The sequence below is a fragment of the Nomascus leucogenys genome, chromosome 2 (assembly GCF_006542625.1).
Source record: "Nomascus leucogenys isolate Asia chromosome 2, Asia_NLE_v1, whole genome shotgun sequence".
NCBI lineage: Eukaryota > Metazoa > Chordata > Mammalia > Primates > Hylobatidae > Nomascus > Nomascus leucogenys.
Window position 1 is genome coordinate 132,746,027 of NC_044382.1, and position 6,522 is coordinate 132,752,548.

General features: G+C 41.4%; 1 pseudogene; it reads right to left on the reverse strand.

The window, feature by feature from the left end:
• Window positions 1-1,658: 1,658 nt before the first annotated feature.
• On the reverse strand, window positions 1,659-2,065 carry LOC100581895 (annotated as a pseudogene).
• Window positions 2,066-6,522: the final 4,457 nt, after the last annotated feature.

Sequence of the window (6,522 nt, forward strand, 5' to 3'; positions counted from 1 at the left end):
AACAAGCAATTGTGCTAATTTCAATCTGTAATCAGTCCTTACATTAGCATAACTTTATTTATTTAGCATTAAGGCAACAATTTGGAGAATATAATTTAGTTGGAAATGTCAGTAATTTTGCAGTGGCAGATTGTTGTTACAAAGCTACCTCTAGTTGACCTTACAGCTGCCAGGACTAATTACTTTAATTGCATTAATTGCACTGACCATTCTGGTGTTTAATGTAGTTGCTGTTACTCTTTAACCATTGAGCAGATCAGCCTGGCTGAATTCTCAGTAAAATGGGCCAATGCTCCTTTCTAAATCTCTTTTGATTCTTTTCTGCATTTTGAGAGCCCAGATAATTCACAGATTACTGGTGTTCTCACTGAGATCATGAATTCTGCGGAGAGCTCTTGAAGGAAATAAAAATCTGTACTCTATTACTGTATTTCCTAATGGATTCTTATTGCTCACTGCTGACTCGATTAAAGTACAATTAGTTCACTAATGACAAAGAAATGTGTAAGAAATGCTTGTGTCAGTTTTGACAGTGGATTAAAACTCCTTTATTTCACATTTTGGAATGAATTCCTTTGAACAAGTCTGTATTCTTATTTCTGCCTTATAGACTGAACCCATAGTTTTCCCTAGGATTGGACTCAACACAAATTGAAATACACAGCTATGTCCTAATTTAAGATCTATGGCCTTGGGGATCTATGAAATAGATATTTCTTCCTGACAAGGAAAGTTTCACAGGACATTTAATAAATACTTTACTACCAGTGATACATCTATTAGTCAAAATAAAGAGCACTTGAAATATCCTTTTTTTTTTTTTTTTTGAGATGGAGTTTCGCTCTTGTTGCCCAGGCTGGAGTGCAATGGCACGATCTTGGCTCACCACAACCTCCGCCTCCTGGGTTCAAGTGATTCTCCTGCCTCAGCCTCTCAAGTAGCTGGGATTACAGGCATGCACCACCATGCCCGGCTAAATTTGTATTTTTAGTAGAGACGGGGTTTCTCCATGTTGATCAGGCTGGTCTCGAACTCCCAAGCTCAGGTGATCCGCCTGCCTCGGCCTCCCGAAGTGCTGAGATTACCAGAGTGAGCCACTGGGCCCGGCCTGAAATATCCATTTTTATACATGAAATTATGGGCTTCTGGGGCTTGGGCATGGTAGCTCATGCCTCTGTAATCCCACCACTTTGGGAGGCTGAGGCGGGAGGATCGCTTCAAACCAGGAGCTTGAGACCAACCTGGGCAACATGGAAAGATCATGCCTCTACAAAAAATAAAAACAAAAAATAAAAAATTAGCTCAGCGTGGTGGCCACACCTGTAGTCCTAGCTACTCAGTAGGCTGACGTAGGAGGATTACTTGAGTTCAGGAGGTTGAAGTTACAGTGAGCTGTGATCATGCACTCAAAACTAGGCAACAGAGCAAGACCCTGTCACCATATATATATGTATGTATATACTCCGAAAGTCAGAAAAACTAGAGTCAGCCAGTTCATCTGTCTACTGAAAGCAGGCAGCAGCTTCTCCTTGCTTCTTCCAGATGATCCTCTAATCTCTAGTTAAACATTTTAACTTTTTTAATTTTAAATTTTTTTTTATTATTATAATTTTTTTTGAGAAAGCCAGCTGACTTTTTATTGCTTTGGGGGCAGGGGCTCAGGAGCTCTTGATGGGGCGGGTCCGCTTCCTCTTCACCATTACAGGCTTCTGGCTGTGCAGGGCGCTGGCCCTGCGGATGGCAGCCATGCGCAGGTCAGGGCATACTTGTTCTTGAGTATCATGTGTCTGATGCTGCTGAGCGTGGCGCGAGCATTCTCGTTGATGGTGGTCCGGACATAGGAGGTGGCAGGCTTCCGCTGGCTGGATCTCCGCTTCATGACCACCACACCTCTGCTGTCGGCTGCAGGCTCCACGACCACAGTCTTGCGGTGAATCAGCCCTTTGTAGCGGAAGGAGTTGCGGGCCTTCAAGTTATTGGGCTCTGTGCTGTCTGTCTACTTACTCCTCTTGATCAGGAAACTGGAGCAGTTCCGCACGACCATCCGTTGCAGATGCACAGACATGGCGGCGGCTCCTCTCACAGCGGCCTCAGGGGCTATTTAAAAGGTAACACAGATTACTTTGTTCAACCATTTGAATTCCGAAACATTCTTTAATATAACAATATATATCTATCTGTTTTATTATAACCATTATTCACTGGATAATAATATTAATAATAAGAAACATGCATTGTGTGACTGCTATGTTCCGGGCACTGTTTTAGTCACTTGAGGCGTGTTAATTCATTTCTTCCTCCCAACAATTCTATGCAATTATTATTATTAATGTTATTATACATAAAAGTAATGTAATTCATAGTAGGGCCGGAATTTTAACGCGCATATTTGGGTCTAGAGCTTCTGAGCTTGACCTTGACGCTAGATTGCCTCAGAATTGTATGACATCCTTCCTCTAAGGCTACATAGAATTGATAACCAGATTTCTTGCTGTGTCAGTTAACTCCTAGCTAGCCATCTTTGATTCCTCATCTGGCAGAGTTCAATTTGGCAACATTTTTCTTTAAAGTGAGGCACCCTGGTCTGAATACAATTTTCACACTCCAAACATGCAGAGTATTTCTTCAGGCTAAGCTCTACTCGTCTGAAGTTCTCAGCCCACATGTCACTTCCTTCTCCTGACCCCCCAGTCAGCCTTAGGAAGCCTCAGCATCAGCTCTGGTGGTACCACAAGGCTTTCTTTACTGGCATTAACACCCTGAAATTAAAGAATTAATCCAGATTCCCTGCCTTTCGCAGGGACAGGAGGGGTGGCTCTGTCCACAGTTTCCAACAGTTTCACTGTTAACTAATCAATCCCACACAAAACAAAACGAAACGAAATTCACAAAATTCTTGATTCCTTCAGATTTCAGCTCTATATTCAGATTACATGGTATCCCCAGAATGAGGAGGCAAATGAATAGCTCTATATGTGTGTGGTTTTTTGTTTTGTTTTGTTTTTGATTCATCTCTGGATCCTCATCAGGTGTGGAGCACTCATGTGAGACTTTCTGACAGGTAGTAAACCCTTCAGACATAGTGTTTATCCCTTCCTCCAAGGCCCCTTTATAGCCAGTTATTTCCCTGGAAATAACCTGTGACTCTGATGAACCCGGATTCTCACTATGTCTCCAACACAGCTCCACTTTCTGTCTCCATGAATAGACTCATGTGGTTGCTCTCTCCTTCCCCATCCTGTTTGCTTTCTGCTCCTACAAAAGATGTATGGAATCCTTTCCTTCTGTAAGTTCACCTTAAGCATCACATCCAGCGCTTTTCTAGAGCCTTTGCAGTGGGTTATTCTGTCATTTCTGCCCTCTCAGCCCCTCTCCCCTATGCCTCCTTTGCTCTGTTCCTCTGGACTGCCTCACTGTGTCCTTATCACCTCTTGTATGGGCCATCACAGTAGTTGCCCAGCTTCTGGCTTCCAGTTTTCTTCACACTGTTGGCACTCGCCTATGGAAAATCACCCCGGGGCTCCCTGCCTGATAGAGAACACTTTTTGTCTGCAATCGTCAGCCACATCTGCATTTTCAGTCTGAAGGTCATTCTTCTAGTGGAAAAGACAGAAGCAAAATGGAGTTAAGTCATTCTATTTTCTCTTTGTCTCGTTACGATTACATCATAATCTCTTAGAAATGTGGCTAACAGTTCCTTGTTGTTCTTACTCTGTACACATTAGTAAAAGTCATTTTTTAACCTTTTATTCAGCAAAATGGTGCTTATTTTTCACTTTATTCTATATGACACCATTCTTCTAGGATTGTGCTATTGCATTGCTTTTGTTCTTGGCTACAAGTTCTTTTATCTTTCAAATATGCCTTTTAATATATGAGCTCCAAGGAGAGTTCCCAAGCAACCATATTGATTTCTTTAGTTTTTCTTCCATATCTGGCTAATTTTTATTATGTAGTTAGAATTTAATTTTCTAGTCCTTCTGGACCTATTTATAGTCTTCTAGGAAACCCTCTGGCCCTGGAACCAAACATATGTTTTCTTTGAACTTTTTGAAACGTGCCTTTCCATAGTCTAGGATGCATGTCAGATACTGCTCAGCCTATCTTTTGCTCAGATGGATTTTAAGGCACTCTTACTTTCTCCCAAGGTTCTCAGCACTCCTTTGTTCTAAACCTGTTCTTTCTTGAAGATCGGTCTCAAGTTCAGAGTGTCCTGCAAAGTCCAAGTTGACAGACTAGGTCTATTTATTTGCTCCAACTTCTGTTCCTGGAGGCGAGATGGGTCCCAAATCCTATACTGCTTAGTGATGATAGTTGGTCACACCAAGCTTTGGCTCCTGTGCACAGGCACTAGCGAAGAATACCGAGGAGCAAGGATGACAGCTACACGGGAGGTACCCAGCCTCTCTACACTGGAATGAAGGCCGCCAGGTCAATGTGTTATCCAGCATAAATGAATGTGGTCTCCTTTGTCCAGAGGTGCTCCTTTGATGGTGTAGAGAAGGAGATGGCCAAGCAGAGGAGGCAAGGGGACCAACATGGGAGGAAGAGAAAGCAATGAGGGGTGGGGTGGGGAGGTGGGGGACTAGCATCTACTGAGACTTTATTTTGTGCCAGGCACTGTGCTAGGCATTTACACACACCTATCACTTATTTCTCCTAATACTACTGTAACACATAGGGAAACCGCTCATGATATAAGCTGACTTCTGACAGTCACAGAGCTAAGGAATGTGAAAACCAGGAATTAAACCTATATTTGAAGATGACAGTTAGGATAACAGCAGTAACACAATGCCATAAAAACAAAACCAGAAACATACAGTTCATTGCAATACAGGTATCTCAAGTCATGTGCATCACAAAAGTAATAACCTTATAAAAAAGATATACATATACGTCAAAGCCTTATGACAAACTTCAAGAGAATAGCTATTTTACTATACATTATTAATAATTTTGATGTATATTACTAGAATTTCGTTGTATCTACTTTGTTGAAAATTGTACCCTTTATTTGGATATTTTTGCTGGGCAGAGTTTTTTGTTTGTTTATTTTTAGTTTTAAATTCTATTGAGGATACTTCTTAGCCAAATGGAAAGAAAAATAAATAACACCATAGGGATAGTTACATTCTTTGTGACCTATAAAGGAACTAGTCTTCTTGGTACATTACTGTCAGCTAAACATATAAATGTTCTTTGAAAAGTCTGCTTCTAGATGTTAATGGAGGTATTGATTTTCACCTCTGTCTTTTTTTGATAACGCCTATTTACTGTGCTACCTCCTCATCTCCATTCTGAGCTCTGCTCTCTCAAGTGTTAGCGTCAGAGGCAAGTGCCAAAACCCAGGTGACTAAGTGGGTGTCAAGCCAGTTGCAGAAACAGAGGGAAGACTTAACTAATGGCACAGGTCTTCTAAGTCAATGGACCCTGTCTCTCCTAATTTCATTATCAATTCACCACAGGAACCTGACAGAGTCCGTATGCTAAGTCAAATTCAAAAGCTCAAAAATGAAAAGGGAAAAAAAATCCATTTTCAGAGTCAGGTAAAAACATCATAATTCAGAGAAAATCTTTAGTATTGATTGATAGCCGCAGACTCCTGTCTAAAGGTTTCCTCTTTAAGAATACTAATGATTTCTCATGCTGAAATTAATAATCCCAAAGCTGCACATATTCAAAAAAGACACTAATTGTTGTACTTCAACCAGGAAGTGCCAGTGAGCAGATGCCTAACCTGTTTCCTTCAGTGACTGAGGCTGATGACGTGCCGTGGTGTTCCTGAGAATCATATGCTTCCCTGGGAGGCATTCTTGTGTTTGCCAAGAGGTCATCAATTTGAGATGGAATATCCTGTTTATTGAGGCTTCTGTAACATGTGATCCAATGGCTCTCTGATAAACAGATTTGTTTAAGACAAAAGTTCTTGCCTAAGTCATTTGGAGACTGAATTGTGCTTGTGGAGGAGGTGACGCAGACCCCACATGGAGACAAGCCAGGGCAGTCTGGGGCCAGAGCAAGGCACTGATCAGTTCCAGAGGAAACCCGAGCTTTCCAGATAGCCACAAAGAATTGAAACCAGGAGAGAGGAAATAGCTATTTGTGGGGAATAGGAAATTGATATTGAGAGGAAATTGATATAGAAAGACACACAGATATAGTCATTTTGCTACTATTTTCATTTATTCTGTGCTATTGTATATATTTTTGTAAGCCATATGAAAATATTTTTAAAATTATGTAAAGGTATGAATGAATAGGTAAAGTCTCTTTGAAAAATTTTTTTTTTTTTTTGAGACAAAGTCTTGTTCTGTTGCCTAGGTTGGAGTGCAGTGGCATGATCTCATCTCACTGCAACCTCTGCCTCCTGTGTCCAAGCTATTTTCCTGCCTTAGCCTCCCGAGTAACTGGGTTTGCAGGTATGTGCCACCACGCCCAGCTAATTTTTTGTATTTTTAGTAGAGACGGGATTTCACCATGTTGGCCAGGCTGGTCTTGAACTGCTGACCTCAAGTGATC